Source organism: Cryptomeria japonica, chromosome 2 (genome assembly GCF_030272615.1).
Source record: "Cryptomeria japonica chromosome 2, Sugi_1.0, whole genome shotgun sequence".
Lineage (NCBI taxonomy): Eukaryota > Viridiplantae > Streptophyta > Pinopsida > Cupressales > Cupressaceae > Cryptomeria > Cryptomeria japonica.
In genome coordinates, this window is record NC_081406.1 from 276,175,639 (window position 1) to 276,185,067 (window position 9,429).

A 9,429-nucleotide genomic window follows, 5' to 3' on the forward strand; every position below is an offset into this window, starting at 1 on the left:
CCAAATTATTGGAGAGTAGTGAACGTTTGAAAATAGATCCTTCTTTGTTGGATGAACAAGGGAAGGATCTTCAAAGGATAAAATCATTAACTAGTGGAAAGAAAAATTAGGAGAAAGGCTTTCAACTAAAGCATTATTGAATTGTATTTTCCTTATCAAATGTACATCTGAGGAAGTGAGGGTTTTTAAAAAAAAGAGAACCACTATTGATGGATGATCTAGGAATTTATACCATGGATTGGGAGCCAAATTTCAGTCCAAATAGCCATAAGGTGACAAGAGCTCTAGAGGATAAGGATTTATAATTTCACAATGGATTATTAGTGCAAAGAAGATTTGAGGATAATAAAAAATTAATTAGGATCCTTTTAAAATAGATATGAATATTTATGAAGGAGAGGATAAGACTTTTGTAAGGATCTATGTGGAGCTAGATCCAAATGAAAGGTGAAGGGAGGAATCATAAATCATATTTGAATCTAGCTCTTGGAAGCAAAAAGTAGTGTTAGACCACATCATGACCAGGAGAGGTGAAAAATTTGTGTGTGAAAAGTGGATTTGTATCTATATCTGTATCTGAATATATAATACTTCAATTAAGTCATTAGATGCATGGTTAGTAAATCAATAATCAATAATGAACAATAAACCATTACAGAGCAGCCTATTTCCTTCTAGTAGATGTGAGTTTAGTTTTGCTCTTAGATTTCCATATGCAACACCAGTGAATAGACGACACCTAAACGAAGGATTAATTTATATGAGTATGAAATTGAGCTAAATGGATGCAAGATTAAGCTAGATATGCATGATTAATCTAACATTATTTAAGAAATATTAAGCTAGATGATTAAAAAAATATGCAATAACTAATATGTAATATCTCAATGCACAAATCTCAATAAGCCTAGAGAAAAAATAACATAATAACAATAATCTCCAGGTTCTTTTTTTCATGAGAGGTGAGGGTCTGAATTTATAGAAAATCCAAAGAGAGACCAATGGTCAAGATCGATCAATGATTAGCGGAAGATATTCTCCGAGAGGAAGCACAATCTAGGTGAATTGATGTGATTGGCTACTTTTCTCAACTTTAAAAGAAAATTGAACTAATTTTAAGATAAAATAAAAAAAAATGATTTATTTCATATTTTATATTTTGATATTCAATTTTGATTTTTAATTGATTTAATTTCTTTTCTGAGATTTTTTAATTTAATTCCATTTTGATTTCTTTTTTGAATTTTAAATTGTTTTTCAAATTAATTCCTTTTTGATGTTTTAATGGCAAATTGATTTATTAATTAAATATGCTAGGATATTTAACTGAATAAATAGGATAATTGATTAAAATGATTTACTTTGAATGATTAATTAATTAAATGATTATTTAATTAATATTGAGTGATTTATTTGCCATGTGACATTGATGACCGAGAATTAATTAATTAATTAGGTGCTCATAATTGATTTAATTTGCCTTTGGTTAGGACCTTGCTGATGTAGTCGAGATTAGGGGCCCATGGTTTAGATGACCATTTGAAGGGTATTACATTTGCCCCTCTTTGAATTGATGCGTGAGCAAAACATTTATTCAAAGAAAATTTAATGTCAAACAAATTATCAGTTCTGAACTTGATGGATCACAAATCGATGAAGAGCGAGATGTTCAGCTTGATTTGAAGTGATGAAGTTGAACAAGTTGATTAAAGAGACACCGATCCTGAACTTGATTGAACTAGGTCTGACAAAGAGTGAGATACCAATCTTGAATTTGATTGATCCAGAAATGAGCACCAATCTAGAACTTGATTGAACTAGATTAAGCGAAGAGATAAAACCAATTCTGAACTTGATTGAATAAGAACTGATTAGAGAAAATTTCCATCTTGATTTGATGGGATGAAACTAAACACTGATTTGGATTGAGTGCGATTTAGATGAAGACAATATCAGCTTGATTTGGTGCGATGAAACTAATATGTCCCTAGAGATTGATTTGATTTTGAAGAACAATAGGGTTTTGTTTGATTAAAAAAAAAAATCTGCTCGACTTAGATGAAGATTTGAAAAAAAATCTTGACTTTTTGATGTTGATAATGATGACGCAATGATGATGCCCCCTCAGGAGTGAAATCGAAAGATGGCAAGGTTATAATGATTTTAGGCAATTCTGAAAAGAAAAAAAGATTTGGCGATGATAATTTGAGCACAGAGATTGATGTAAGAATAAATTTGAGATCAGAGTTAAATTGAGAACAAAATGATTTGAAAATTGACTTTGAGGGGTCAACATCGTGAAATTTTGACTAGAAAATTGACGTCGGATTTCGATTTCAATTTCGAAAATGGACTCGGGACAAATGATTTAGAGTAGAGTACAAATTTTATGTCCATCGGAGCAAGTTTGAAAATTAGGGTTTGGGCTATATAAGGGGTTCAATGTGTCTTTGTCAATTCATTTTTACCTCTCAAAGTTCAAAATTTGAAAAACCTCCTGCAAAGTAAAATGACAATTCCTATTCAAGGTCATTGATTCGAGCACCAGAAACGACATAATCAACCTCAAAACTATCCCCCAACAGTAAGTGATTGATCTCAAGCTTTTTGCATTTCTTATCATTTGCATTTTTGTTAAATTTCTCATTTTTAATTTCGTGTTAGGTTGTCTTGTGTTGTTTTATCGTTCAGTTCAATAGTGTTTCTTGTATGAGTATCTCACAATTTGTGTTTTGTCGTATGGTCATGTATGGTTTATCATATGGTGATACCCTTATATTGTACACAGATGTTCTTCATAGACCATTTATAATCCTCAGTAGGCACCTCCTCCACCACCAGGCGATGAGGGAGAGGGTCATAGTTAGACGTTGATGTTCTGTATTATTTTGTACACCCCATTTTTTATGTACTAGATGTATTTCTTTCTCTGATAGACATTGTATATGATAGTTTATGTCATTTGTACCCTTTGACATTGATATTTTGATGAGAGACATATATGAGTCCATGATTCGATGTTATTGGTCTTGTGCCGAGTTACATGAGATGTTTTGTGAGATGTCTTTCTAGATGCTTTTGTTCTATATGAATGCATTTCTTTTCAATATGTATGTATGTAATGCAGATGAATATGAATGTTTTTGTTTCTTTTTCATATGCAGTAAATGATAGCAATGATGAGATAAGGATGTAAAATTATATATATTTTTTGTTTTTCATGAAATAGTATGAATGCAAATGAATGCGTATGCAAACTAGGATTGAGTCACTGGATTTTAATTTGTTGTTTATCATCTCTAAGTATTTTACAATGTCGGAAATAAACATAAGCATCAAGACATGAAGAGCCAGGATGACCTGAATGTCACACCATTTTTAATATAGCAAGCCAACATAAGCACCAAGGCATAAAGAGCCAAGATGACCTGAATGTTGTCTACGTGTAAACACACTAGACAAAGCAGAGTTCCTTCCTTGTTATATGCAATATTGATTATCGTGTCTACAATGACCCTTATACTGCTCATATCATAGGATAGATTAAGCATGTATCTAGATTGCATAATAAAGAAATTTACTCAAAATAGATAAGGAAATGATTCCAACCTCCCTGTAGTAGACAAATAAATGGAGTTGAGGTATGTGTGGCGATTTCACCTTGATGTGAAGGCACTTATCATAGAAACTGAACTTATGAGATGTTTTTAGATCATCAAAATCATTCCTACAAGCATAAAATAAAGAAAAGTATTATGCCCCCAGTCCTTGCTCCTCTTAGTCAAGATAGACTTCCTCAAGTTACTCAAAGGGAATAATAATCGAAAACCAAGTTAAAAGACAACATTCAAAGAAAATTTCAATCAGAACTCAAATAGTTTTTAGTGATTGTTTTCAGTGTTCTTGCTTTGTGTGTTGATTCAGTGGTAAAACTCTGTAGTGGATAGGAGACAGGTGACTGACTCAGATTGGATAACTTGGTACTATCGACAGAAAGATGACCTGGTTGAACTTCTTAGGACATGTAAATTGACTAGTTGAATTCTCTAAGACTAGGAAAATGATTGGTTTCAAGCCATGAGGGTTCCAAGAAGAACCAAGGTGTCACGAAAGTGATTGAAGGATATATACAAGCGAAAGTGAAGATGCAGAAAAGAAGGAAATTCCAAATTTGCATTGATAGATGAAGCATTTTGAGTACAAGAGGTGCCTGTTTACCAGGTGTTCACCTGCTTGGAAAAGATTCTATTTTTTTTTAGGGCTTTTTCTGATTTTTAGAATTTCTTCAAGACATTTTCGTCGTACAGATTGTTGGAGCAAAGACTGCTAGGTGTAGAATTTATTCAAGTGGATGGTGTTGATTGGTTCACAGAGCTATTCTCCTTTTGATGTTGAGATTTGATAAGCACTAGAGCCAAATGCTGCAGTAACGATGTAGGGACCCAACCAGTTGGGTTGAAACTTCCCCTTTTGTTCTTGAAACTGTTGATTTGTAGGATTTTCTCTTAAAAGAAGGTCACCTACCTGAAATTCTCTGTGCTAAGCTTTCTTGTAATAACTGCTAGACATTCTCTTCTGATAAGCTCGTAGATGATCAAACACCACTTGTTGATGTTCATCTAGCAATTCAAGTTCTTGCAACCTAGATATTCTGTGATCATCATCAGTGAAAAGAACTTGTAGAGAAAATCTCAAAGAAGGGATCTCCACCTCTATAGGCGAGACTGCATCAACCCTATACCAAAGAAAAAGGTGTAGCTCCTGTAGGTGTTTAGATTCTTGTTCGATAAGGCCACAGTGCTATATTGAGCTGTAGATGCCAATCCTTTCCAAATTTGTTGACCATTCTGTGTAAGATAGTCAGCAAATTTTTATTAGATGCCTCAGCCTGACCATTACCTTGAGGGTAATATATAGAAGACCAATGTTGTTTGATTTTGAAATTTTCATCAAGCTCATCTAGATCTTTGTTTTGAACCATCCTCCATTGTTAGTTACAATCGAAGAATGTATGTCATACCTGCAGATGATATAGTTAAGGATAAACATAGATACCTGTTTGCCGGTTGCTTTGATTAGTGGAACTGCTTCAACCCACTTGGTAAAGTATTCAGTAGTAGTTATGATAAACTTGTGTCCATTAGAGGATGCCAGATAGATTTGACCGATGAGATCAAATGGCCATTGCTGAAAAGGACAATGTGTGATAAAAAGTGTTAGCTCTCTGGCAGGAGCATGTATGAGATGCCCATGTAGTTGACATTTCTCACAAGTTTTAGCAAACTTTATAGCATCTTTTTCCATATCTAGCCAGTAGTAGCCAACCCTTAGCAGTTTTCGAGCTAAAGTTAGACAGTTTGAGTGAGATCCATAAATACCTTCATGGACTTCAGATAATGCATGTTGGGACTCTTCAAGTTCTAGACACTTAAGCAAAGTATTATCCAAACCTCATCTATACAAATTTTTAGCTATGATGACATACCATGAGGCTATTCCTTGCCTTGCGATGGTCCAGGATGGGTATATTGTTTGGCCTGTTAGAATCCAATGTTGTGGGATTCCATGGTGAAAACCATTCTGTAGGCCGACGATTAAAATCATCAACTTGTGTGGAGTAAGCATTCGATCACGCAGGCTGACAATCATTGTCGTGGTTAGGTTTCTTTTCTCATTATAGGTAAGGTTATCAGGTTTAGTAGCGTAAATTGTACACCCTTGCTAGGATGGTACAATTTCACACTTCAGTTAGCACCTACCTTAGTGTATCTTGCATCTTGCATTTCTCATTCCATTTTAAGCATTTAATTAATTAATTTAATTAAATCTAAGGTTGTGTCTCATCACTTTACACTTTATAAAGTTGGGCCCTTTACCCTAAGTGTGCCCCTTTTCATCTTATTCCTCCAATAAATTATTTAATCATAAACTCTAATTATGTCTAATTTTGACCATTTAGGCCCGATTTCGCATATCAAAACATCTCAAAATCAGTTGTAACTTTGGGATACACTCTAATATCATCATATCTAACAGCCCCAAAAATTTGGTGAAAAGTTGGTCGGACCGTGGCAGAAATGCACATGGTCCGCGACTTTTTTCCCAAAATTTTGGGAGCACAATCCTATGATATAATAATGCTTAACCCCAAAATATCAGCGGGAAATTCAAATCCTAGGTTGGCCTAAACATGAAATTAAGATCTATGGTTTCATACTTAAGAACTCTCTTTCTTCATTTGAAGGGGTCTTCTGCTAAGAATCTAAGAGAAGGTTTTTGGAGTATTAGAGACTTCTTTGTAGGGAAAGAGTAGATGTTTAAAGTATTCAACAAAATTCAAGATTCATCCATCAAACATTCATCAAGTATCATTTTATCAATTGGGGGCTCTTGAAGATGTAGAAGAGCCATAGGAGATCACCGACTGATGATTGGCTTGTACCTCTCCCTTGGGGTTGGGTATGGTTTCATGTTATTTTCATGTCTTTTCATAAGCTTCATTTTGATTCATATTCATGTTTTAGATCACTTTGCACCATGGATTTAGAGCATTTACTTTGTCAATTATAAGCAATTAGGGTTTACTCTTTAGGGTTGCTCTAGGTTGTTTACTTTCATTCTTAGGATCTTGCACACACATTTTTTCAGTATATTGTCAATTATTTGTGGAGGTGGAAATCACCAACACGAGGGTTTGACTAAGGCAAAATCCTATATGGCCACCCCAAAACCTCTTTTTAAGCTTTAGACATAAGTTTGGATCTGAGCTTTGCTGGAAGTTTCAAGATTGAAAGAGAACACATGGATAGTTCTAGGTTGCAGATCTTGGAAAAATCCCCAAGGACAAGGGCGTGGCACCCTGGTCCTACCTAGGATACTGGCACAAAGCCATGGTCTTGCCCTCTGTCAGCAAGACTTGGCAAAACAACACTTTGCAGGTCTCAGAATCCCTCTGTTGTCAGTTTCAGCTCCAAAATTGCAGAATCAGGACAGTGGCGTGGTACCTTGGTCCTAGACATTTTTTATCAGATTTCAGACACAGGTGTACTTCTAAATTTTCCTTTTGATCTATACTTTTCAGCAGTGTATCAGTTGTTCTTTGATTTGCATTCTCAGATTAGGATTTGCTTGCTTACTTTCTTTCTAGGTTAGACTGCATTTTTCATCATTCCTCTCTCTCATTTATAACAAAGGAATAGAAAACCTTAGAGGTAATCCACAACTCTCTCTTTCTCATAATAATTAGTCAACACTTGTTACCTCCCTAGGCTAATTCATATTCCATGAGTGTGTATGAGAGTGGGATTAGGGTTTCCATACTTAGTCTCACTTTTTACCCTACACATGTTTGGTGACCCAACGTGAATCCAATTTTATTTATATTGCATTGCATTGTTAGATCTAGATCTAGTTTATTTCATTTGACTTCAAAACATAAGAAAAAAAATATAAAAAGAGAAAAAAGAAAAAAAAAGATAGGTTTCTTTCATTTTCTTTGCATTGTGTGTTTGAGTTTCATGCAAATTTCATTTTCAAAATTTCTGATTTCTATTTGCAAGAAATTTATGATTTTGATGATGTATGCAATTTTGTTGATTATGAGTTTAGCAAGGATGAATTAGATGAAAATCTAGATGAGCTTTTGAACCATAAGCCTTCTAAACCCTCATTTTTCCAAAAGTTAATCAACCTTGTTACTATGCCATTTCGTGGTTATGAGAAGGATAAGTTGAATGATCCCTCACATGGGTACATTCGTATCAACTCCTCCACTAGATCTAGCAACATAGTTGATTCCCATTATTACCTCTATGATGTTATGTCTCCTTTTGAGTCCAAAGATAATCCTTTCAATCACTATGATGATGCCCTTGATGACTTTATGTCTTTGCCTAAACTTTCAAACAAGAATAATGCATCTAAAAGGTTAATCAATATGATCAATATGAATGAACATAGAAAACCAATTTTTGTTGTCCAAGGTGCTTGTCCTTTTTCAACTTGATCTCTTCCTAATCAACCTCTTTTCATAGTTCAAGGTGGATATGGTCATTATTCCTTTAGCACTCCAAACAAACCTATCATTATAGCTCAAGGAAGGAATCCCCCTAAGAGTCCTTATAGATATGCTAGACAACTAACTAAGGAGAGTTATAATGCAGTTGCCCATACCTATAACATGAGAAACAATAGGAAACCTAACCCTCCTCTGGTTGTTTCAACTCCTCTACTTTACCCTCAACTCATTCTTCCTCAAGCACCTTGTATTTCACAAACCCTTGGTAAGGAATATGATCTTGTTGAATAACTTAAAGCTACTCCTACCAAGATATCCCTTTGGGATTTTCTTCAAACTTCCTCAACTCATCATGGAATGCTACAAGATGCCTTGAAAACATTGAATGTCCCACCTATAGTGACATCAAATAATATGGCTTCCTTGATCCACTCTATTACAAGACCTAAGGCTCAGATTGTGTTTACACAAGATGAGATGCCCTCTAGTGAATATCAACAATAGTATGATCCCTTAATAATTGTGGTTATCATAAATGATAGTGTGATAAGATGAACAATAGTGGACAATGGTTCTGGTCTTAATGTTTGTAGCATTAAATTGTTGCATAAGATCAATGTTGATACATCTCTTATTAATCCTGATTCTCTCACCATCTGTGGCTTCAATAATGTTGCTAAATCTTCACTAGGTATCATCACCTTGCCTATTAAGGTAGGTCCTATTACTTTACCTACTCCTATCTATGTCTTGTGTGGAGAGTTGACATACAACTTGTTGCTAGGGAGACCTTGGATTTATAACATGCAAGTTGTTCCTTCTACATTGCATAGGCAAATCAAGTTTATTCACAACAACACAACATACATCTTGTTAGGTGACACAAGATTTCAGGCTTTTTTACAATTATCAAGTTCTAAATCCTCTTCAATCAATTCTCCCCAACTATCTTAGACAATTCTTCTAAAGCTTCTACCCTGATTAGTGTGACCAATTAATCAAACCTATGTCCTATATCCGGACCGATCCCCAATACTTCCTCAAGTGGACCTAAGGTTCTTGAGGATGAATCTTCTCAGCTTGACTCTATGATTGAGAACACTTTCTCTCCTGAAAGGATTCTTGCAGAAGATGATTGGGGATCCCTTAATTTCAATCCTACTTTCATATGGAAATACAAAATTTCCCCTAGAGAACCTAAGGTTGAAAAGAAGAAAGAAGAACCTAAAAAGAAATCTACTTTGTCTGGGCCGTTGAGTAATAACTTTGTTGCGGCTTCTCAGATTTCATCTCCCTTAGTTTCTGGCCTAGAGGATTTTGATCCTTCACTGTTTGAAAATCCTCCTTCTTTGAAAATGACTAACCTTTATGGTCCTGGTTTTCACATCCTGGCTAGGTGTGGATATAATAAA